The sequence below is a fragment of the Equus quagga genome, chromosome 8 (assembly GCF_021613505.1).
Source record: "Equus quagga isolate Etosha38 chromosome 8, UCLA_HA_Equagga_1.0, whole genome shotgun sequence".
Taxonomy (NCBI): Eukaryota; Metazoa; Chordata; class Mammalia; order Perissodactyla; family Equidae; genus Equus; species Equus quagga.
In genome coordinates, this window is record NC_060274.1 from 116,279,388 (window position 1) to 116,306,380 (window position 26,993).

Genomic DNA, 26,993 nt, shown 5'->3' on the forward strand with positions numbered 1-26,993 from the left:
GCCAGTTTGCTTAGTACAACTTTCTTGTTCCTGCTTCCCTCCGCCGATAAAAGGCTTTCCTTTTATCCACCTCCTCAGACCGCCTTTCTATCTGCTGGATTGGATGCTGCCCGATTCATGAATAGTTGAATAAAGCAAATAAGATCTTTAAAATTTACTCAGGTGAATTTTGTTTTTTAACAGAAGATAAAGATAGAAAACATTGGTCACTAAATGTCATTTTAATTTACACTTCTCTCTTATTTTTACGAAAACTATAGGATGGCCATCACTTAGCAGATGAAAGGATGAAAATGCCTTTAAAGGATAATGCACATGCGTATTTTTTCAACTTAAAATTTGATAAGATGATAGATAATTAGTACTCATGGACAAACATAACTAGATAGTTCTTACTTTTCTGCCTTTTAATTTCTCTGTCGGGAGGATGTAAAAATTTGTTGCTACAGTGGAGATCTCAAAAGCCCTCTCTTGGAAGCCAGATCCTGAACAGGCCTTTTCCTTTCTTAAGAGACATTACAGCAACCCCTAAGCTCTGGGCCTTTCTAACTATGCTAAACCTCTTTCAATATTCATAAAAGTCAAGGTGATTTTTTTCTCAGGATACAAACTTTAATTTAAAACCTTAAACTTGTCTCATTCTAATTTGTCTGATACTCATCTCTGATGACAATATGATGCTATTTGGTGTTAAAAAATAATCAAGGTAATTTCTAAATATTTTACTTAAAACATTATGTTACTAACAAATCATTCTATTCAGATAACTCTGACCCAAACATGCCACATTGCCAGAGGTTTAAGAATTAACATCTATGAGGCGGGCCTGGTGACACAGCAGTTAAGTGTGCATGTTCTGCTTTGGCGGCCCGGGGTTCGCCGGTTCGTATCCTGGGTGCGGACGTGGCACCGCTTGGCATGCCATGCTGTGGTAGGCATCCCACGTATAAAGTAGAGGAAGATGGGCATGCATGTTAGCTCAGGGCCAGTCTTCCTCAGAAAAAAGAGGAGGATTGGCAGTAGTTAGCTCAGGGCTAATCTTCCTCAAAAAAAGAATTAACATCTAAACTTAATAGTAGATATTACACCTTTAAAGTTGTTTATGTGTTTGCCAAGCTACGAAAGTAAAGGAATTTTCTAACTTGTTTGTGAAGTCCAATAAAATTATTAGAGATAATCCAACATCCGAAGAAGATTTCTTTATTAAGCTTAAAACCAATGAAGAAAATGCATTATCTGACTACTACTACACGTTTGCATCAAAAAGAGACCAAAACTTTATAGTCCATAGAAAGATAGTTATTTAATCTAGTTTCTGGAAGGAAAAAGAACTTATTCCATTATTGATAGAATCTTATCTTTTTCATAATTTTTATAAACCTCCAAAAAACTGAAGCTGTAGGGCAAGGACTGAAACCCCTACTTAAAGAACCACCTGAACATTTACACATGAGTTTCATTTTATTGTTTCAAGCTTTGATATATATTTTAGTAATTATTTATAAATAAATATTATGGTTGAATCGAAGCAGTTTCTTGCTAAAAGAGTAACATGCTGATGCAAAAACATAGATTTTGTTTTCCTGCCTGGAAGTATCTTCAATAATCAATGATAAAAGCTTACTTTACAGGTTTGAGTGTGTGTGTGTGGTTTTTTTTGGTGAGGAAGATTGGCTCTGAGCTAACATCTGTGCCAATCTTCCTCTATTTTGTACATAGGATGCCTCCACAGTGTGACTTAGCGAACGATGTGTAGGTCCCTGCCCAGATCTGAACCCATGACCCCCAGGCCACCGAAGCAGAGCACACAAACAACCCCTATGCCACCAGGCTGGCCCCTAGAGGTAGAATATTTTTTTTAATGTATGCAAAGTAGACACATCAAACTGAAGAGTCCACATTATCCCCAACGCTCTAAGAAGAAAAAGGCAAGCTAACGATACATTAAGATCAATACTGCCCTGCTTCTGGAGAAGCTTGCTCTTGGCCCAGAGTTTTACCTCCAGCCCTCATGATAATGGGATCTCTACCCCAAAATCTCCATAAATTCTCACTATATTAAATTGTTATTAAAATTCCCTTAAGACTTGGCTTGAATTCTCTACTGACAGATTCCACTGTGATACATCCTGATCTCGTCAAGTATTATTTAATTTACGGACTTAGTTATATACACAGCAGATGCCAGCCACACGTCCATAAAGGACACCCAGAACACACCTCTACAGGTGAACTGATCTAGAAGCGCTACGACACGGATGAACCCTGAGGACATCATGCTAAGTGAAATGACCCAGTCATAAAAGGACAAACACAGTATGATTCCACTTATCGGAGATTTCTAGAGTAGTCAAATTCATGGAAACAGAAAGTAGACTGGTGGCTGCCAGGGCCTGTGGCAGCCCAGGAGTGGGCAGTTAGCGTTTGATGGACGTGGAATTTCAGTTTGGGGAGATGCAGAAGTTCTGGAGATAACTAGCGGTGATAGTTGCACAACAATGTGCCCAGCCACCTTTGAGGGGCCCCACCGGCATCCCCCTGGCATCGGGACTTCGGCTGGAGCCTCTTCCTGCAGCCACACAGCAGCTTTTTAACCCCCCAGGAGCCCTGTGCCACGCTGTGGACCAAATGGAAACAGTAAAGCATTTTGCAGCAAATAAATAAATATGCTACAAATTAAAAAAATAAATAAAACCTGATATCAAAAAGGATCTAAGACACTAGATTTCACTGATTTCTACAACAATTCTACTCTGGCAAGAAGTTTCAAAACTACAATGTGTGTGATCCGTAACTTATCTGTGATGGGGAACCAAATAACAGTTAAAATATTCCATTAAGACGAGCACACAAAAAACAGCTTATTCAAACTTCATGAAGCTACTTTTCTTGCTAGGCCTTAGGTTTCCAATTTTCTCTTAATCTTTATGGCTGTCCTCATCCCTTTGTGCCCTCCTCCACTAGCTGATAGCCAGGGACCAAACTGTTACTATAGAGCCACTCCTTTAACCCAAGCTGACATCCAATTGATAAGACTGAGTCAGAAAGGTCTAACCCGTTATAGCCAAACCTGCTCCATTAGGACCTCATTTGACCAAAAGGGGAAGTTGAGAAGTTCCTATGAGGGAAGTGGTGCAGTCTTGGCCTAATTAAAAGGTGGTGCTGACAGAAGGCCCCAAGCAGATGTTACACAGAGACAGCTGTTGTATATCCTCCATGACTAGACTCCCAAATTCTTCTGGAGAATCCATAAACTAATGAAGTTCTTGAATACCTGTGTCAGCCTTCTTAATTTTTTTTTTTTTTTTGAGGAAGATTAGCCCTGAGCTAACATCTGCTGCCAATCCTTTTTTTCCTCTACTTTATATGTGGGACACCTGGCACAGCATGGCTTGACAAGCGGTGCCCAGGTCCACACCCAGGATCCGGGTCATCAAACTCTGGGCTGCCAAAGCAGAACATGCGAACTTAACCGCTGCACTACGAAGCCACCTCCTGTGTCAGCCTTCTTAAGGACGGAATGTCCAGGCTGATCCCTACAGTAGCTGTCAGCTAACTATGCAATGGGGAAATGGAAGTGTATTGTAAAAAGGCTTTTATATTCAATATGAAGTTGTTTGACAACAGTCTAAGTTAGACATGCGTTAGGAAAACGTTAGGGCAACCATTTAAAAAAGAACTGCAGAGCTAAGTCAATAGTAGTGACAAACGTAATCATAAAAATATTCAGTAAATACAAAAGAAAGCAGAAAAAGAAGAAAAAGGTATCAAAGAATAGGTGGGACAAATAAAAAGCTTTTAGCAAGATGGTAGACCCAAACTCAGTGAAATTCATAATTATATGCAATGTGATTTGAGAATTCAAAATAAGTAAAAGTCACAGATTGTCAGATTAGATAAAAATGTACGACCCAACTCTATGCCGTCTATAGGAAACTCACTCTAAATATGAGTTAGAAAACAAAATAATGAGATCACTTTACACCTGTTAAATTAGAAAAATTGGGGGATACTGGCCTTAGAAGTGCTGAGGGAAGTGTGTTCTGTTGGCACAGTCATTCAGGAGAGCAGTCTGGCACTTGGCCTGATTAAGTCTGCATGCCAAGTCTGAGTATTTATTCCCACCCATGTCCAAAAGAAAATTCCCACCCATGTCCATTAGGTTGTATGCACAAGGATATTAGTGGAAGTGTTGTTTATTGTAGTTGGGTGTTCAGAACAATCAGGGTGCCCATGGCAGGGAAGAAGTTAACCCAACTATGGCAAATACATCCCATGGAGTACTATGCAGCCAGGAGAAGTGACAGGCTAAGTGTGGCAACATGGATCTTTAAAACATGGCACTGAGAGAAGAAATAACAAGAATAAGAAACAGGATGAGATCTATAATAACACAATTTACATAATGGGACGCATGCATTCTAAACAACATTGCCCATTTTAGAGCAATACAAACAAAAAAACGTGCATTTAAACTATTAGAATGGCTGCTTATATACGTTGGGGAGTGAGAAGATGAAAAGGGATAAATGACAATGCATCAATGCATAGAGACATGGATAAAATCAAAAGAGGAACCTCACACAAGCTAACAATATTAATGTGTCATAAAGTGAGGCATAGAATTAACTGGACCCCCACTCGTGAAGTCCGACTCAGGAAAATATACACATAATAAAACGTCAGATAGTGGAGCCTGTCAGTGTTTTCCTTTAGACGTTCTGACTCTTTTACCATATCCTAAAATTATATAAATCGCCTCTATTTTTCTAATCGTGTCTAGTTGTTTTGTCTTCTGTAGTTAAATTTAGATCTTTAATTCATCTGAAAATACTTTTGTATTTGCTATCAGCATAGCCATAACTTTATACATTTTTAATGGAAATCCAGTTGTCCCAATGCCATTATTCAAGGGGCCATTGTTTTCTCATTGACTTTAAATGCTCCGTTTATTATACGCTTAATTCCCATATGTCATGAGTCTTTTTTTTTATCATTTCACTTTTTATTTTTTATTATTTATTTATTTATTGAGGAAGATTAGCCCTGAGCTAACATCTACTGCCAATCCTCCTCTTTTTGCTGAGGAAGACTGGCCCTGAGCTAACATCTGTGCCCATCTTCCTCTACTTTATGTGTGGGGTGCCTACCACAGCATGGCTTGCCAAGTGGTGCCACGTCCACACCCGGGATCTGAACCAGCAAACCCCGGGCTGCTGAGAAGCGGAAGGTGCGAACTTAACGGCTGTGCCAGCAGGCCGGCCCCAATGAGTCTGTTTCTGGGGTCTTTTTTATTCCTCTGATCTATTTGTTTATTCCTCTGCCAAAACTACTAATTAGTGTTACCTTATAATATATTTATATGTATTTATTAATATATAACATATATTATATATATTTATAATATATACAATATAATACATTAGTATCTGATAGTTTCTCCCTCACTATTACTCTTTTCAACAATTTCTTGGTAATTACCATGTTTTTTTCCTTCGGATGAAAATAGAAAGTTTTCAGTATCCCCCTAAACGCACCATTGGGATTCTCTTTGAAATTACAAAAAATGTATATATTATTTTGAGAAACATTGCCAGCTTTGTCATATTAAATCTTCCCACCCAAAAACATGGTGTGTCTCTGTGTTCAGTTCTTGTTTTATGTCCATTAGTAAAATCACACAGTTTTCCTCAGCGTTCCACATTTCCTGTTTGATTTATTCATGGGTAATTTATAGATTTGTTCCTACGGTAAATGTTTTTTTTTAATTTTCATTTCTAACTGGGATGCTATTACAAAGAAAATATATTGATTTTTTACTGTCTCTAAAGATCATTCTAAATTGTCTTTTATATATAATAGTATATTTTTATTTCAGTATCTTGACTTTCCAATTTTCAGAAGGTAATAGGTGATTGGGAATTGTTGTCCTTTCAGAGTGAGCAGGGGAAAAAGGAGTTTAGATTCAAACTATTCTATTTTATTTTACACACACATGCACACACAAACACACTGGTGAGCAGAATCTTTACAATATTGTTTAAAAATTGGAAAATTTTAGGGGCTGGCCCAGTGGAGTAGCAGTTGAGTTTGTGCACTCTGCTTGGGTGGCCTGGCTTCGCAGGTTTGGATCCTGGGTGCTGACCTACACACTGTTCATCAAGCCATGCTGTGGCGGCATCCCACGTATAGACTAGAGGAAGATTGACACAGACGTTACCTCAGGGCAACCCTCCTCACCAAAAAAAAAAAATTGGAAAAAAAATTTTGTTTTTAAAGATTGGCACCTGAGCTAACAACTATTCCCAATCTTTTTTTTTTTCTACTTTTTCTCCCCAAATCCCTCCAGTACATAGTTGTATATTTTGTTATAGTTGTGGGTCCTTCTAGTTGTGGCATGTGGGATGCCGCCTCAGCTTGGGCTAATGAGTGGTGCCACGTCTGCGCCCAGGATCCGAACTGGCAAAATCCTAGGCCGCCGCAGTGGAGTGCATGAACTTGATTACTCGGCCACGGGGCCGGTCCCAAAATCGGAAAATTTTAAAGCATTTAGTTCACCAATATATAAAGTAAAGGTTGTATCCAGAAGTAAATATAAACAAATATAAACATAATAAAATGAGGTATTTAGGAAAAAGAAATTATTTTTTTATATATGAAAATAAGTGGCTATATATAAAATTAAGCAACTTCTATGGGTGAGGGACAGGTCCAGGCACAACAGGAAGCTTGAAGTTTAGTGTAGAAAACCATTAACAATATTAAATTATTTTAAATAAGATAAATGTACATTCAGTTATACCAATAAGCATCTATTGTAACATTGCATCATATAAAATTATATCATAACATTATATCAACTATAAGCAATCCTCCCTTTGCATGTGAGACTTTCTAAAAACACCACACAGGGGCCAGCCCAGTGGCTCAGTGGTTAAGTGTGCAAGTTCCACTTTGGCGGCCCAGGGTTTCCCAGCCCGGATCCCAGGTGCAGACATGGCACCGCTTGGCAAGCCATGCTGTGGTAATCGTTCCACATATAAAGTAGAGGAAGATGGGCATGGATGTTAGCTCAGGGCCAGTCTTCCTCAGCAAAAAGAGGAGGATTGGCAGTAGATGTTAGCTCAGGGCTAATCTTCCAAAGAAAAAAACCACAAACTAAAACTGTGCAAAGCAATCTTAATAATCAACAGGAAAAATTACAATTGTCTGTGACATTAAAAATTTTTGTCAAAATATTGAAAATTCTCTTACTCTTGATTATAAATGCACAGTGAGATTAAAAAAAAATAGAACTAACATTTATTTACTACACCGTAATTTAAAATTTTAGAAACATTGAGAATTAAAGTGTTTTATTTCTTTGTAAAAAAACTTATCAAGATTAGTTTGAGGAGCCTGCCTGGTGGCGCAGCAGTTAAGTTCGCATGTTCCACTTCAGCAGCCTCAGGTTTGCCAGTTTGGATCCCGGGTGTGGATCTATGCAATGCTTATCAAGCCATGCTGTGGCAGGTGTCCCACATATAAAGTAGAGGAAGATGGGCACGGATATTAGCTCAGGGCCAGTCTTCCTCAGCAAGAAGAGGACTGGCAGCAGATATTAGCTCAAGACTAATCTTCCTCAAAAAAATAATAATAAATAAATAAATAATTAAAGGTTAAAAAAAAAAAGAGTAGTTTGAACAGTTTTTGCTTTTGCCTTTTTCTCACCTGACTTGTGAAACAGACAAACATCTTTTCTGCACTTTGGAGAATTGTCATATTCCTTTCTACATTTGGATCAGATAGCACCATTTCATCCTTTGTGCTTTCAATGTCACGAGATGTCTGTGAAAGTCCCTTTAATGGAAAGTTTTTTGCTCACGTCATTTCCTCTGGGACACCTTCCTCCTTTTTCCTCCCAACCACTTTCCTCCTTTATGTCGATAAACTCACCTTCACTCAGTTCCTCTGGCGGCGGACCTAGAGGCTGTCAGATGATGACAGTGGAACAGTGCCACCATCACTGATCTTGTTTACAACTCCATTTATGCTTGACTCAAATTTCACTTCCAGCAATATCACGTTTTGTTTTATTGTTTTTTTTCCTCCATTGATCCTTTTTGGCCAATTCCCTATTTTAATTAGCCACTCTTGTAAAATGTTGTGTGGGTCTATCACTGGGAGGCAAGGAAACAATGCAACTACAGGCTTTGCTGTCTGTGTGTGATGGGAAAAATAGATGCACAGGGACCAATCACTGACTGATGTTTGGTGATGATTGATTACTGCTTATGATGGGCATCTGTTTTTCTATGTAGTAATTTGTGGACCAAGGAATTAGCAGCAAAGCTTGTACTCTACACAATTAATCACAGTTAAGATTCTGTGACAACTGAAATGTGGACCATGTTGTTGGGGGACTGAAGCTGCCTAACTAAACTATGGAAACTGAAATTTGTACATTTTAGAACCACGCAAAGCAAAGATTGCCTGTGTATCTATGTCCATTCATGTTTTTCTATCAAAATACCTTTCCAGAGGTGTAAGCCAAGTCAGAAAAGCTCAAAAGCATGGAGCTCAGTAGGTCTCTATTTGGAAATCTTATTGCAGCATCTTTGAAGAAATTGACAAGCTGATTCTAAAATTCATATGGAAACACAAGGGGCCAGAATAGCCAAAACAATCTTGAAAAGGAAGAACAAAGTTGGAGAACTCACAATTCCTGATTTCAAAACTTGCTACAAAGCTACAGTAACAAAGAGAGTGTGGTACTGGTACCAAGATGGACATACAGATCAATGGGAGAGAATTGAGAGTCCAGAAAGAAACCCATACATCTATGGCCTATTGATTTTCTACAAGATGTCAAGACAATTCAATGGGGGAAAAAGTCTTTTCAACAAACGGTGTTGAGAGAAGTGAATGTTCACATGCAAAAGAATGAAGTTGGACCCCTACCTCACAACATGTACAAAAATTAACTCAAAATGGATCAAAGGCCTAAATGTAACAGCTAAATCAATTAAACACATAGAAGAAAACACAAGCACAAATCTTTGTTACCTTGTATTATAAAGCTGGGTTGGATTTTGGAGGCTGGCCAGATAAATCCAAAATTCATAGGACAGGCCATCGGGAAAGGCAATGGTCTCTTAGATATGAAACCTAAAGCAAACTAATGAAAGAAAAGATTAATAAGTTGGACATCATCAAAATTAAAAACTTTTTTGCTCCAAAGGACACCATCAAGGAGGTGAAAAGATAATCCACAGAATGAGAGAAAAATTTAGCAAATCATCTATCTGATAAGGGATTTGTATTTAGAATCTACAAGGAACTATTACAACTCAATGATAAAAAGACAAGTAATCCATTTTTTTAAATGAGTAAATGATCTGAATAGGCATTTCTCCAAAGAAGATATATAAATGGCCAATAAGTGCATGAAAAGGTGCTCGACATCATTAGTCATCAGGGAAATGAAAATCAAAACCACCATGAGATACAACTTCATACTCACTTGGATGGCTACAATCCAAAAAATGGAAAATAATAAGTGTTGACAAGGATGTGGAGAAATTAGAACCCTCATACACTACTAGTGAGAAAGAAAATGGTCCAACTATTTTGGAAACAATTCAGCAGTTCCTCAAAATGTTAAACAAAGAATTACCAAATGACCCAGCAATTCTTCTCCTAGGTATATACTCAAGAAAAATGAAAACACATATCCACACAAAAACTCATACATGAGAGTTCATAGCAACCATTAGAATGACAAAAAGTGGGGGAAAAATCTGTATAAGTCAGAATTCCACCAGATAAACAGGACCAGTATGTACATATGTATGCTTCTGAGGAGATTTATTGCAAGGAATTGGCTTGCTTGACTGCAGGGCTGTCTTGGGAAGTACAAGAGCCGTAGGAGAGGCCATAAGAAAGGACAGACTGGAAGCTCTCAGGCAGGAGCTGATGCTCAGTCCACGGGCAGAATCTCTTCTTCCTCAGGGAAACCCCACACAACTGACCATCATGCAACCCAAGTGTCCATCAACAGAAAAATGGATAAACAACATCCATACAATGGAATATTATGCAGCCATAAAAATGAATGAAGTACTGATTCATGCTATAACATAGATGGACCTTGAAAACATTATGCTGAGAAGCCAGTCACAAAGGACTATATATTATATGATTCCATTTATAGAAATGTCCAGAATAGGCAAATTCATAAAGACAGAAGGTAGATTAGTGGTTGCCTGGGATTGGGAGATTCGTGGAAATGGGGAATGGCTGCTAATGGAGTTTGTTTGGGGAGTAATGAAAATTACTGGTACTTCTACCCAACCAGAAGGGAGGCCAAATTCCCTGAAATTCCCTCCACTGATTTGTCTACTGAGACTGAGTCAGTCCTCTTCAAAAAGGTGTTTGATTTGGGCTCTGGCATTATCAAGTCTAGTGATTTTCAGACTTGTTTTTAACAGCAGAAACCCATTTTGCAAATAAATTGTATTTGGGACCCCAATATATAAGAAATATAAAAGCTGTTTTCGAAAAAGGAAAAAAATAAAATTTTTAAAAAAAGGGGCTGGCCCCATGGCTGAGTGGTTAAGTTCGTGTTCTCCGCTGCAGGCAGCCCAGTGTTTCATTAGTTCGAATCCTGGGCGCAACATGGCACTGCTCATCAAACCACGCTGAGGCAGCATCCCACATGCCACAACTAGAAGGACCCACGACAAAGAATATACAACTATGTACCGGGGGGCTTTGGGGAGAAAAAGGAAAAAAATAAAATCTTTAAAGCTGTTTTCAATTGACATAATGCAGCTTACAAATTCAAATTTATAATATTTACTTATTATAAAGTCATCTAATTACAACAAAGAGGCTGTTTTGATAAGCCCTCAAATTAAAAAGGATACTAAATGTTATAGCAGACTATAGATACAATTTTTTTTTGAGTTCCGTAGTATTAAAAATCCTGACACAATACGAGAATTATTGACAGAGTAACAGGGTTTTTTTCCCTATTTTTGACCGTCTTATTTACTTAATACTTTGAGAATTGTTTCCTCAGCACTGGTAAAAAGGACAGCAAAATACATATACAATTTTGAATACTCGAATCATTAATATGAAATCAGTAACCACTTTTTTAATAGCTCTTAAAACAAGAAAAGGGGTGACGTGAAATGTTTATTTCAAATTTGAATCATTAGCAATATCTAAACCTAGCTGGTGTCTCTATCATAAATATAAAAATCAAACATGAAGTCCCCAAAATTTGCTGTAAGGACTAACATTTTTATGTGACATCATCATTGTAATCATTGTATAGTAGGCTGTATATTTACTTATCATTGCATAACAATAACTACCCAATGACTGTGAACATTCTCAAGGAATCCCAAGACAAGTGCCCAGAATCTCTGTTTTGCATTGTAGAACAGTATAAAAATTATTACAGATTCGCAATATATACAAATAAATCATTTATACATTAAATAATTTGGACACAATTCCATATTAAATTCAATATTAAAATAAGGTCATAGAGGGGCCGGCCCAGTGGCACAGCAGTCAAGTTCGCACGTTCTGCTTCCGCGGCCTGGGTGCGGACAAGGCACTGCTTGGCAAACCATGTTGTGGTAAGCGTCTCACATATAAAGTAGAGCAAGATGGGCACGGATGTTAGCTCAGGGGCCAGTCTTCCTCAGCAAAAAGAGGAGGATTGGTAGCAGATGTTAGTTCGGGGCTAATCTTCCTTAAATAAATAAATAAATACATAAACAAATAAAGTCATACAGCCATGATTTGCCATATAGCACTTTTAGAAGGAGATAAGGGTATTAAAGATTCTGGAAGCCTGAGAATTGGTATAATCTAATGTTCTGCAATCATTGTACCCAACATTTTGAGTTTGTTGCTATTGCAATATCGTATGACCTAGCAGATTTGGGTAGCAAATTTGTCCTGAAAAGAGGACAAAAATTAATCTTTGAGAATGAATATCATGTAGCAGCATTTCCATGAGAGAAAAAAGAATTATTTTATAAAGGGAGGAGGGGGTGTGTTCGTTTCCCAAACTGAACCTGTGCCATAAGTGATAAGGCTTTAGCCCCCAAATCTTCCAGCAATGGGTAAAACAGTGCCAACACTGCTTCACATCCAAGGCCAGTGCTGTTTCTCTGAAGAACTATGGCCACAGCTCCATCACCCATCTAGGACACCACAGACCTGCCTTTTCAGGCTGAGAACACCAGGTGGCATATGGTGGCTGAATCAGAGCCTTGGTAACCATGGCAACCAGCTACCATTCCAGCTCTGCAGCTGCCATCTTTTATCCAAAGCAGTGTTTTGTGCACACTGGGGGTTTTGCTTTGAAATGGTTGTACTGTGTCCTTTTCATTCTTCATAGAGTTAGGGTTTCTACTTCTGGGAAGGGAATTCCAGTACCAGAGGTGGATAAACACCTCGGGTCAGCTGCATTAATTTTATTTTTTGTGCATTGTTTATTGTGTCTGCATAAAGCAGTCTATGCACTGATATTTGAGAAGGCCACGCCTTCCACAGCGGGCTTTCTCTAGGGAGGCTAGACTTCAATGAAGGGAAATGCATGATGGAGTGAGCAAGTGGACCAAGAAGATTAAGAACAAATGTAAACGCCCAGTGTTTGAATCGGTTGTAGGTACAATGACCCTGAAAGCTGCCTGTCCCTAAGGGATGTCTGCTATAACTATCGCTGATCTGTAGACACAAGATGTCTGCTTACCAACCCACTGGAAGGATGCATTTGACATAAATAGCATCTTCACACAAAATGTGTTTTGTGTCTGCCATGCAATAATAAACCAAACATTTATCAATTGGAAACTATGCCTTTTCTTTTCTATCAGTCAAAAGTGATGAGATTTTCTAAGTCAGTTGTCAGGCATTGCCTCTGGTGATTGGCAGTATATCACAAGCTGGGCTGCCAAAAGCCATTCTCTTTGCCATTGGGAAGAGAGCTGAAATGAGCGATGTTATCCAAACGTCTTCTCTAAATTCCACAAAGGTTCTGTACTGAACAGAGACTCACTCACAAGCACATCTACTGTAGCACAGAGTTGTTTATGGCTCCATTAGATAGAGGCACCAGATCTTAAATGTGCATCTTTGGATGAAAGGTCCTCCTCATAGAATTAAAATTCTGATAAAATGCATTATTTTATGTCACGTGAAAAATGAAGAGTTTACACTGTATACATAATATAATAATAATCATGAAGGATAGCTAAGAGGAACTTCTACGTAGAAAATGACTGGAAAAAATACAATAAATATTAACAGTTGTAAGACTTTGAATGGATCTTTTTCTTCATTCCCCATTTAGGTGTTTTCTACTTTTTTTTTTTTTTTTGAGGAAGTCTGGCCCTGAGCGAATATCTGTCTCGAATCTTCCTCTTTTTTTTTCCCCCCAAAGCCCCAGTACATGGCTGTATATCCTAGCAGTAGGTCATTCTAGTTCTTCAATGTGGGACACCACCTCGGCGTGGCCTCATGAGCATTACTAGGTCCACATCCAGGATCCGAACCAGTGAAACCCCAGGCTGCCAAAGCAGAGTGCACCAACATAACCAGTTGGCCACGGGGCCAGCCCCCTCTACTTTTTAATCAGGAGAATTTATTACTATGTCATAAACTTACCAAAAAAATTAAAATATTGTATTTTAGAATGCATTTTAATTTCATTAAAGAGACCTCACTGTTTTTCACTTAACATGTTACAAATGTAAAACTTTTAACATTTTATTTGAAAAAAATGATTTGAAATCATGAACTTCCCAAACAAAATAATTTTAATTCATTTTAATTGTTAAATAAGTTTTAATATGTTTGCTCTAATAGAAAACAACCTTTTTCATAATCTATAAATAAGAAACTAATCAAAACAATTTGTGTCTGGTATTCTCTATGAATTAAAAGTATTATTTAAGGGTATCAGAAGAAGGAAGTTATATCTGATTACATATCAAACTCGATTTCCTGTTATTTTATGAAGATATTTATTGACAAGAAGGATGACATATCTTTATTAAGAAAACTGGCTTGTAACTTGAGAAAATTAGTTGTAGAGTTTTCACACACTTACTCGTTTTATGCTATTGCATATTTTTCTATGTTCTGCTTAAAAAGAAGAAAAAGAAAAAAAGTTTTGGTGAAACTGAACCAAGAAGGTAGGCAGTATTGGATCAAGAGACACAGGTGCACCAGGCAGGCTAATAATTTGTCACCACTTCCTAAATTTTGTCCAACGTTTATTTAAAGGAGGCTGTGTCACTGATGGCGGAAAGGGTAGGGGGGTGGCTGATGAAAGTGAGGAGCTTACTCTCCTTCAGAGCAGCACTATTGTAGGGACTGCAGTGTGTAAACCACGCTCAGCACAGTAGAGTTCTGGGGGGCTATTAACAATTATGCTCTACAAGCGTACTTAATAATATGGAAATATATTCAAATTATGTTATTAAGTGAGGAAAAATTATGATATTGAATAGATGACAGATAGACACACCCTCCTAGTGATTAAGAACCATCATCTCTGTCATCATTTAATTAGTGCAATTGCAAGTAATTACTTTCTGATTTTTTTACACATTGCAAATATTTTCTGCCAGATTGTTGTTTTTTAACATTTTTTCTGACATCTTTTGCCATACCTCAATGTTTTGCTTTTATCTAATGAAGTCTTTCAGTCTTTTCTTTTTCTGATTCCGGGTTTTATGTTATACTTCAGAAAGCTTTCCTGTCCCCAAGATTATTAAAGTATCATCCGTTTCTTCTACAACTTTTTAAAGTGTTTATGTCTACTTCTTTAACATATAATGAACGCGTTTCTGTATATGCAGAGAGGTAGAGTTAATTTCGCAGTAAGGAAAAAGTACAACCCCAGGTCCTCCAGGACCAGTTCAACTAACGCCATCTTATCAACAGAGTGATTAAGAATTAAGAATTGCCTCTCAGAGGGGCTGGTCCCGTGGCATAGTGGTTAAGCTCATGCACTCTGCTTTGGCAGCCTGGGTCCATGGGTTCGGATCCCAGGCATGGACCCACACCACTCACCAGCCATGCTGTGGTGGCAACCCACATACAAAATAGAGCAAGAGTGGCACAGATGTTAGCTCAGGGTGAATCTTCCTCAGCTAAAAAATAATAATAATAATAATTGCCTTTCAGAACATGTGCAAAGTCGTGTAGCCAGGGCAAGCACAGGAGAAGAAATCTTGACCTGAAATGACTGTGGAACCAAAGATTCTCCTCCTTATGGAACCAAAGGACCGGGACCTGACTGGAACTTAAAAGTTGGACTCTTATCAGAAGCAAGGAGTACCTCATTCAGGAAGATCTGGTGTTAAAACTCCTTCCCCACCCTGTCATGAATGTTTCAAACCTCATGAATGTTTAGAACCTTGTCATAAATGCCTAGACCCTGACCATGAATACTTGAAGCCCACCAATCAGAACCTGCGCGGCCAGCATTTCCATGTGCCAGCCTGCTCTCCCCAACCTCTTACATTCTGCGCCAGATCCTGAATTGGGGAGATAGATCTGAGGGCAGATCAATCTCATAGAATAAAGCTGATATCTCCCCGAAAGGCTGATGACACAATTAATTGACTTGTTCATGTGCACCAGGTAGGAGATTCCCATTTTTGCACGGTAACAAAAGCTGTTATTGCTATCGAAGGAGTTCAGAACCTACTACCTCAAATGGTGCCACGTTGGCCTGCAGATTATTTTGACCTTAGCTATCAAGATTCAGCAGATTCAGGAAAAGCTCTTAGCTCCCCCTCAACTACCTTAAAAAAGGTATAAATTTCCCCATTTGTGGGAGAAATCTACATTAATAAAGGAAATTTCTATTAGAAAGAGTATCTATACCAGGAACAGAGCTACTAACAGAGATAAGGTTTTTTGACCTGAGATTCTTATCTGCATAAAAGGGCAACTTTTATCTACCAAATGTTTCCTGCTCTCACTGTCCTGTGAGTTGCCTCCCCAACTAAGAAGCCCCAAACCCTGTCCCTTTCCTCAGCTCAGGATGGTGTATAAGTCTCAATCCTCTGGCCACCTTTGAAGTCTCACCTCGTTGTGGGTCTCCTGAGCATAAGTACATCATTAAATTGGTTTTTATCCTCCTGTTAATCTGTTTTATATCAATTTAATTCTTATACAGCCACAGAAGCTAGAAGAGTAGAGGAAAAATTTTTCCTCACCTACACTATCATTATTATCATAATAATTATTTTATTAGACCATCTCTGGATTGTGTTTTTTCTCTTCTAGTTCTGCCAGACTCCCTGAATCAAATACATACATTTAAATTTTATTTGGCGCCATGAAGAAATAATCTGAGAAAGAAGAAATTATTTTATAGACTTTTTTTTCTTAAGATTTTATTTTTCCTTTTTCTCCCCAAAGCCCCCTGGTACATAGTTGTGTATTTTTAGTTGTGGGTTCTTCTAGTTGTGGCATGTGGGATGCTGCCTCAGCATGGCCTGATGAGCAGTGCCACGTCTGCGCCCAGGATCTGAATACACGAAACCCTGGGCCACCAAAGTGGAGCACAAGAACTTAACCACTCAGCCAGGGGGCCAGCCACAAGAAATTTTTTTTTGAGGAAGATTAGCCTTGAGCTACCTGCTGCCAATCCTCCTCTTTTTGCTGAGGAAGACCGCCCCTGAGCTAACATCCATGCCCATCTTCCTCTACATTTTTTATATGTGGGATGCCTACCATGGCATGGCTTGCCAAGCGGTGTCATGTCCACACCCGGGATCCAAACCGGCGAACCCCAGGCTGCCGAGAAGCAGAACGTGCGAACTCAACTGCTGCACCACCAAGCCGGCCCCAAGAAATTATTTTTAGAACAAATGAAAATATTACAGATATTCATGGGTTACTTACATGTATTTGTGGCCAAAGACCGTGAACAATATAGGAAAGGAGCTGCAGGCCTGTTTCAAATATCTAAGCCAATTTGATCATGCACAGTTCTTAGTTGTCCTTTGATAGATATCCAGGGCTTTCAAAAATAAGAGGCAGGGGCAGCTCTGTGGCATAGTGGTTAAGTTTGGAGCACTCCACCTTGGCGGCCCAGGTTCACGGGTTCAGATCCCAGGCATGGATCTACACCTCTTGTCAGCCATCCTGTGGCTGTGACTTGCATACAAAGAGGAGGAAGACTGGCACAGACATTAGCTCAGGGCTAATCTTCCTCAGCAAAAAAGAAAAAAATGGGGCTGGCCCTTTGGCATAGTGGTTAAGTTTGGAGCACTCTACTTCAGTGGCCCAGAGTCGTGGGTTTGGATCCTGAGCACCAACCTACACCACTCATCAGGCCATGGTGTGGCAGCGACCCACATACAAAAATAGAGGAAGAGGGGGCCGTACCCATGGCTGAGTGGTTAAGTTCGTGCGCTCTGCTTCTGTGGCCCAGGGTTTCACCAGTTCAAATCCTGGGCCTGGACATGGCACCGCTCATCAGTCATGCTGGGGCAGCATCCCACATGCCACAACTAGAAGGACCCACAACTAAAAATACACAACTATGTACCAGGGGGCTTTGGGGAGAAAAAGGAAAAATAAAATCTTGAAAAATAAATAAATAAATAAATAAATAAAAATAGAGGAAGATTGGCACAGATGTTAGCTCAGGGTCAGTCTTCCTCACCAAAGAACAGATAAATAAATAGGAGGCAGGTGGCAACTACCGGGACCTCCTTCCGGATGGTATGTCACAATGAAAGCGAGTCTCAGACCTCATCTGCCATATGTACAAATATTTAACAACCAGGCCCCCAAAGAGTCACACAACCTATTTAGTGAGCTTGATGGCGTCTTAGCACTCTAGACTTTTAGGTGCTCCAGCAGCACCCTACAGGCATTAGAAGCAGGGAGAGCAATGTCCAGCTTTGAGACAGAACTCAGCTAACTCTCAAGTCAGAGTTAGGTGACAAAATCCTCCCATACAGCCCCAGATGTCAGCCAGAGAAGTCCCTAAAAACATTTTGTACGTCTAATGCTTTGGGTTTGTTTGTTTTTGTTTTTTTGTAAGATTTTATTTTTCCTTTTTCTCCCCAAAGCCCCCCGGTACATAGTTGCGTATTTTCAGTTGTGGGTCCTTCTAGTTGTGGCATGTGGGATGCCACCTCAGCATGGCCTGATGAGCAGGGCCATGTCTGTGCCCAGGTTCCGAACCGGTGAAACCCTGGGCCCCCAAAGCGGAGCTCGCAAAATTAACCACTCGACCACTGGCCAGCCCCTAATGCTTTGTTTTAAAGTTGTGCTTGCTTATAGAAACTAAGGCATAACAGTGCCAGATGGCCAAACCACAGAAGGAGGCCAAACCAGAAAGGTCCAAGATGGCAATGGGGTACCATGTGCAAGAGGCACCGTGTGCAAAAGGAAATGTGTGCAAAAGATGCTGTGTGCAAGAAGGGCGGATCTGCGCATGACCCAAATGCCCCCACCCTGAGCAATGACAGGGAGACCCCTCCCCCTTCACATCCCATAAGAACCTTGCTCACCTTCCGTTTGGGGAGAAAGTGTTTTAGAGCACAGGCTCTCCTCGTTCATTAATCAATGGATAGCTTTCTGCTCTACTATTCTGAACCTGGTCTTATTCTATTAGCGCAAGCAACCTGGGGCAAAAGGACCCACTTGCAGATCACGGGTCACTTAGGGCTTAGTAACAGACACAGTTGAGCATCCCGAGCATGGAGAGATAATCCAAAGTATATAAACTGTTAGGCTGGCTAGATGTTTTTACCTCATTTATGCAAAGGCAAGAGTACCCCTGAAACATTTGCAGCCAATCCACATAAACTGAAACACATTTCACCAATGAGAAGTCATTTCTAACCTCATATGCTAACTAACAAAGCCCCTGGGCTTGATCTAAGATAAAGAAGGCTGGAGCCACAACCAGAGCCCCTCTGGAATGTGGCTTCTGAACTGAGAATTTCAAATGTTAACCTACTACCCCTGGAGTGTTTTCTCAATGAGGGATCTTTAAGTGTGAGCCAACCACTCCTAAGAAAAGACTAAAACTAACAGGACACATCACACCACACTATCTACACTGAGGAATTGAAAAGTAAATGCAAAGATAATCTAATCACCGACACTGACGTTTTTCTTATGGCGGTTTCCTGGGACTATTGCCTTTAGGAAGGAAGGACATCTGGTTAAGACCCAGGGATCACTAGAGGAGCCGCATGTGTTCTTTTGTCTTTTGAATAACTCCCTCCGCTCAGTACGGTCCGTGATTCTCACGAGGAGGTGGGATATCGGAGAAGGATTCCCCTCCAAGTTTGGCTTCTCAGAATCTCCTAAGGAAAGAACGATCTGTCCGGTCCAGCCTCCCAGGACGGAAAGTTACCCAAACCCAGCTCTCTCAGATCGCGTTCCCATTGGATTCTTCTCCAGGTTCTGGATTTTACCATCCCGTCAACCTTAATCAGGAACAAAGGCCTTTGCAGTACTGCCATCGCCTTGTCCCCAGCGCAGATTTTGAAACTCCTGAGATCCCTTGCCTCCGGGCAGGTCTATCTGTTGCATCTCGCAAAAAAAGAAAGAAAGAGTCGAAAAAGAATGCGTAGCCCTAAGCTTTCTTTTGCATCTGTCTGCTTGCCGGCCTCAGACTCCCTGAAGCATTGCAAGGTAAACCGGACCCTGGTGTAATCTCCCTTTGTTCTCTGAGCTGGGACTTCACTCCCCAGGAGATTTTCTTCTTAGATTAGACTTGGAGAGGTCTTTTTCCTTCGTTTAGACAGTTTGAACTGATAATTTGCATCTACAAGGGAAACTAAGAAATAGTGACCGGCTGCTGCTCCCACAGAAGACACTCTGGAGATGCTCCTTACAATAATCTTGCCTCCACTTTGAGAGAGACCTCCAAAGTGAATGGAAACCCAAAACCAAAATTTTCCATGCCAAATTTGTTCCAATATTGTGTCTGGATACCACCTCTCTCCATGGTCAAACAGGTTTTAAGTCACCAGCCTTAAAACCAGTGCCCGCTCCCCCAGAAAAAATAAATCCAGGTAATTTCAACAAATATAAACAAGTAAAGACGTAGGATGAAAGAACAAATTAACCCAGTATTGCAAACAAAAATAACCCAGTGTTACAAACAACAGAAGAGCAAAACAGCAAAGGCTCGTGTGAAAATCTCAGAGAACCCCACCTCCAATAGAGATCCTTCAGAAAGCACGAGATTTTTAAATAAAATATATGCAGTTTATTCTCAGTGAGGTAAGAGAAACTATTGCTTTTCGTTAAACCAGAATAGACTTTCATAAGAGAAATAATATAACAAGACACAGCAGCCGACATAAAACGGATAAAAGAAAGATGATAGAGATGAAAGGAAAGCAGGCATTACCAAAGAAATCAGAGCAAATGGAGCGGAAGCAAAATCAAAGTTATAACACACAAAAAAATTTCTATCAAAAGAAAACAGATAATGGCTGGTGAGAGCTGACCATGTTGTGGGGGAGGGGTTGCGAACAGAGAGCAAGGCTCAGGCACACCTTGGGAATGGTTTTAAATTCCAGACACAAAGGCAGCAGGGGCTCAGCCTGCAGCTTTCTATTGAAGAATTTATGAGGTTCCTTAGCCCCTTCATCTAGCGCCTAATCACAGAGGCCCCTTTACCTGAAAACTCTCCTGTGTCCCTCACACGCAACCATCAAACCCATTAAAAGGAGGGCTGTAGGCTTCAGGAAACACCAGATAATGACAGAGTTCTGTGGAAATCAGGAAGTATTAGCTGGGATTCCACCAGGCTGACAGTAATGACAGAAATGTAAGTTACATTTATATTTAATAAGAAGCTTGATGAAATCCAAAATGCTGGACTGGCCATTCTCTTTCTTAGTACAAATGAGAAAGAGTCAGCTAAAGAATATTTACCTCCTGGTGATAACCGTTCAAAGTAAATAAATAAAAAGAAACTAGTGACAAAGATTCTCTCCTTGACCAACTTTTAGCCGGGCTCCTCTAAGCCCTCAGCTCGACTACGCCTGATCTTGGACTACTGTGTCTGTTTTTGCATTGCCCAATTTTAGCAAGAATTCTGAGAAGTCAGTTTAGCCAGAATCCTCCACCCTAGATATCTGACCACCCTCTATTTCTGATCAAATTCCTCATCCCTTACCTTTCCCCCAGGTAATATCTTATCACCCTAACCTGCCTTCAGCAAGAATCCTGTTAGTTCAGTTTAGCGAACCATTACCCTGCCTCTTAGTAATTTTCCATCCACTCAGCCCCTCACCTCCACCCTGCTGCTTGGCTATAAATCCCCATTTTTCCTTGTTGTATTTAGAGCTGAGCTAAATCTCTCTCCCCTGCTGCAAACCCCCAGGGCAGTAGCCCCTATACCTACTGATGTGGATCAAGGTTGCCCCAGGGAGAGAAACCCAGGGCATCTGGCCTATATGCTGATCTATATGACCAGATTCATATCTAAAGTTACATGATGACACAATAACCAGACCCTACCTGCACTGAAACCATTTAATGACTTGTTACATCATCTTTCCTTTGTCTAGTAAAAATAAGTCATGTACCCATGCCTTGTAAATTTAGCCCCAACTCTCAAGACACGGCAGCAGCTCTTCACTGCCCCTGGGTCCTGTCCCCATGCCTGCAGCTCTTCACTGCCCCTGGGTCCTGTCCCCATGCTATTCTCTGAATAAAGGAGCACTACTGCCAGACCTTGAGAGTCCAAGAAATCTTTCTTTCGACTCCTTGGCTCACTGAGCCCGCATCACCTACCACCAGATTCCTGAATAAAATCTGCTTCAGGTCTTTAAGAGGCATTAAATTAAACAGACAAAGAAGTTGTTAGACTGAGGTGGCCTTAATGCCTTAGTACCCTACAAAAGTAAACCAAAACCTAAGCCTGCAATGCCTCAAGGTTAAGAAATCAAAACCTAAGGACAACCCATCACAGACAGCCACGTAGGCTTTTCCGAATAGGCAAATGCTTAAGCTGTAGCCAATCAGATGATTTCTTTGCTTTGCCTCCGCATCTTCCCTCAAAAGTCTTTCCTGTGGCTCCTGCCAATAGAATGCTCCTAATCACTTAAGTTTTGTTGCTGCACAGTTCTAATCAATTCTTCTTCAAATGAACTCTTAAAAATTTAATATGCTTCCATGTATTTTTTAACCCAAGCGTCGTGGGTAATTTTTTTCTTTGATGCTCGGTAGGGCAAAAAATGTTTCCAATTAAATATGTGAATTGAATATATTTGCCTGTGCTCCTCCAGAAACTTCACTGAAAATTGTAGTAAAGTAGCATGAGTTATAAACCTGAAAGAGCAAAGAGACTGGGAGAGTGGGGGAAAAAGATGTCAACCAAAACTTGGGAGCTGGAATGAAGATGAAAGACTGGTAACTGACTTAGAAGACCAGAGAGCACCCAAATCCTAGTGCCTAAAAGGAGGGCACGTGTGTATGTGGAAGTAGGGTATAAGCAAGCTGATCCACAAAGATGTTTTGTTTTGCTTAATTTTAAGAGTTTGTTTGAGAAAAAATCAATTTGAATCAGGCAGTGCCAAACCAGAAATAGTTAGGAGCACAGCTCATTCACAATGTAGAAGCCCAAAACGTCTCGGGGATTTGAGGCACCGGGAGCCCCCATAGGGGGAGTGCAAGTGGGTCTAAAAACAGGAGAATTAGTTGAAAGTCTGTTTTTAAAGTAGTTGGGGGAAAGCAGGAAAGCCCAAGGGGAAGCAGCAATGATTCTATGTGTAGATTTTGCTCAGTTGTAAGCTGCTGTGTGGCCACGGCCCCAAGCTGCCTAGCAGAGAACCACTGCCTGACAGAGAGCTAACTGGACGTGGAAAGAGCCCTGAACTCAGACTTTGAGCTACCTGTGGATGACATTGCTTTGGTAAGCCACCCTTAGATGCCCTCTAAGCCTGAGCCCTGCAAATGGTGACCTCAAGAGAAAATTAATAGGAAGAGTTTATGACTAGAAAAACACAAGCCTGTCCAATTGCCATTCTGATATGTAAAGAGCTTGCAAGTCATCACTCCCATCCTTAAAATAAGGAAAAAACTGTACATGGGGCCGGCCCATTGGCTTAGTGGTTGAGTTGGCATGCTCTGCTTCTGCAGCTCAGGGTTTGAGGATCCCTGGCACAGACCTAGCATCACTCATCAAGCCATGCTGTGGCAGCATCCCATATGAAATAGAGGACTTTCTAGGGTGACCATTGAAAAAATTTAAAAGAGGTATAATTGATATGTGAAGAGAGAAGAGAAAATGGAATCATATAAAATGCTAAATTAAAAACAGAAAAAGAGGGGAAGATAAGAAAGAAAAGTGCAACGAGTAGAAAACAGTCATAAATATGGTAGATATTAATCCAACTATATCAATAATCACTTTAAATATGAATGGTCTAAATATACCAATTAAATGACAGAGGCTGGCAGAGTAGATAAAAAACCAGACTCAGGGGCTGGCCCCGTGGCCGAGTGATTAAGTTCGCGCGCTCCGCAGCAGGCGGCCCAGTGTTTCGTTGGTTCAAATCCTGGGCGTGGACATGGCACTGCTCATCAGACCACGCTGAGGCAGCATCCCACATGCCGCAACTAGAAGAACCCACAACGAAGAATACACAACTATGTACCGGGGGGCTTTGGGGAGAAAAAGGAAAAAATAAAATCTTTAAAAAAAAAAAAAAAACCAGACTCAACCATATGTTATGCACAAGAAACTCACTTTAAATATAGAAACACAAATAGATTAATAGTAAAGGGAAGGAGAGAAATATACCATACTAACACTAATCAAAATAAAGCTGGAATACCTATATTAATTTCAGACAAGGCATATTTCAGCATAAGAAAAATTATCAGGGATAAAGAGAAGCATTACCTAATGATAAAGAAGTCAATTCTCCAAGAAGACATAACAATCCTTTACGTGTATGCCTCTAACAGCAGGGCATCAAAATATGTGAGACAAAACCTGATAGAGCTGCAGGAAATAGACAAATCCACTCTTCTTGTTGGAGACTTCAATATCCCTTTATCAGTAATTGACAGAAAATCAGTAAAAATATAGTTGAAGTGAATAACACCATCAATCAACTGGATCTAATTGACATTTATAGACTACTTCATCCAACAACAGTGGATTACACATTCTTCTCCAGCTCACATTCACCAATAATGACTACATGCTGGGCCATAAAACATACACAACAAATTTAAAAGAATAGAAATCATATGAGGGATGCTCTCAGACCACAGTGAAATTAAACTAGAAATCAATAACAGAAAAGTAGCTGGAAAATCCCAAAATATTTAGATATTAAACAACACACTTCTAAATAGCAAATAAGCCAAAGAGCAAGTCTCAAAAGAAATTTTAAAATATTTTGAAATAAGTGAAAGTGAAAATGTATTTGGGGATCTAGATGTCCTACCCACCCCCACAAAGCTAGGACACTATCCTTCCCCCACCCTCATAGGAGACTGGAAATTTACTCCCTAGAGATCTTGCTTTGAACTCTGGACTCAGGACAAGAGGATACCTAAGGATGCTATCTGAACAGGGGGATTAAGTAATATTCTACACACCATGTATCCAGCTGTCCTTCCCAGCCCCCTTCTCCTACTTGTCTTACAGAATAGTAGTAACCAGGAACACACTCTTGTTGTAGGCAGAATAATGGTCCCCTGAAGATGTCACATCCTATTCCACAGAAATTGTGAATATGTTATGCTACATGGTAAGGGGAAATTAAGATTGTTAACAAACCTGGATTATCTGGGTGGGCCCAGTATAATCAGAAGGGTCCTAATTAGTGGACGAGGGAGGCAAGAATGTGAGAGATGCAATATGAGGAAGACTCGACCAGCCACCGCTGTCTTTGAAGGTGGAAGGGGGCCATGGCCAAAGGATGTGAAGAAACCTTTAGAAGCTGGAAAAAGCAAGAAAGCAGATTCTTCCCTGAAGCGTCTGGAAAGAAACACAGCCTTGGTGACACCCTGGGGTTGGCCCAGTGAGACTCATGCCAGACTTCTGACCTCCAGAACTGGGAGGTGTAAATGTATGCTCTTTGAAGACAGACATTTGTGGTAATTTGTTACAGGAGCAATAGAAAACTGATACAGCCCCCTTTCCAGAAAGTGTAGACTTCTCCTCTTAAGAAACTGACTGATGACTGGATAAAGAAGATATGGTATGTATATATACAACGGAATACTACTCGGCCATAAAAAAAGGATAAAATCGTCCCATTCACAACAACATGGATGGACCTTGAGGGTATTACGTTAAGCCAGACAGAGAAAGACAAACTCTATATGACTCCACTCATATGTGGAAGATAAACAAACAGATGGACAAAGAGAACAGATTAGTGGTTACCAGGGGGAAGAGGGGGGTGGGGTGGGCGGGGTGCACAAAGGGTGAAGTGGTGCCCCTATAATACAACTGACAAGAAATAATGAACAACCGAAATTTCACAAGGTTGTAAACTATCATAACCAAGATAAAAAATATACATATATATAATTGGTATTCTCAAAGAGATTAGAGAAGATATTGAATCTATGAAATGGGACACTGAGGGAACAAAGCATCACAATGTCAAATCAGACTCTGTGACATCAGAGATCTTAGCCAGTATCAAAATTTATTAATGATTCAGAGAGTAAATCTGAAACAGCCAGTGCAGGCCCTCAGGTCCTTGCTGGCTGCTGTAGAACATGCTGTCACCCGGATTTAACTGGTAAGGTTGTAAGTAGTGTATACAAAGCAACAGTTCCACAAAGAAAGCCATTTCACTCACAGAAATCTCCTTTTTGTACTCTGACAATCTCATAGCAGATACTCACATTTTCAAGCAGGCCACGCCCCCATATATCCTTATATTCCAGATTTGCTTATGAAAGCAACCTAGCCAGATTAGGCACATCTCAATAAAAACCATTCCGGAAACAAGAGCTCTTTCTGCTTGTAGACACCATCCCATTAGTTTGAAGATCTGACTTGGTCATTTCTTTTTTTCCCCTCTCCCTAGCATGCCTAGGGAAGGTAGGATCGGTAACAGATCAGCTGCTAACCCTTTTCTTCTCAGTTGGCATAAAAAGAAACATTCAGAAAGCTCTTGGAAATTAAAAATATGATAGTGGGAATGATATTTCAGTAGAAAGATTGAATAGAATGCCAAGGAACTCTCTCCTAAGATAGAGCAAAAGGCAAAGAAATGAAAAACAGAACAAACGAAAAATATTAAATGATCAACCCAGGAAGTAAGCCGAGTAATGATAATTCCAGAGAAAGGAAACTAAGTTTATTTGGTTTTTCTTTTTGACGAAGATTAACCCTGAGCTAACATCCACCACCAATCCTCCCCTTTTTTTGCTGAGGAAGACTGGCTCTGAGCTAACATCCGTGCCCATCTTCCTCTACTTTATAAGTGGGATGCCTGCCACAGCATGGCTTGACAAGTGGTGCCTATGCACCCAGGATCTGAACCAGGGAGCCCCGGGCTACCAAAGCGGAATGTGCGAACTTAAACGCTGCACCACCAGGTCGGCCCAAAACTAAGTTTTAACACATGAAGAAGCGATACTAGAAATAACAACAAATTTTCTTCAACTAATGAGAGTAAGTTTCTAGCTTGAAAGGAAGTTCCTATAAACCTGCACAATGAATTGGGGGGTAAAAAAATCACACAAAGTCTCATTGTCGTGACACTTCGGAATACCAGGGATAAAAAGAAGATCCTAAAGCTTCCAGAGAAGGAAAAACATCTCAAATACAAAGGACCAGGAATCAGGATGGTATCAAATTTTAACAGGAACACTGAAAACCAGAAAATAATAAAGCAGTGACTTCAGAATTCTTACTAGAGACAATTTGCAGACTACAGGAAAAAAAATCAATCAAGTATAAGGACAGAATAAAAACTTTTTTACACAACAAATCTCAAGAGGCA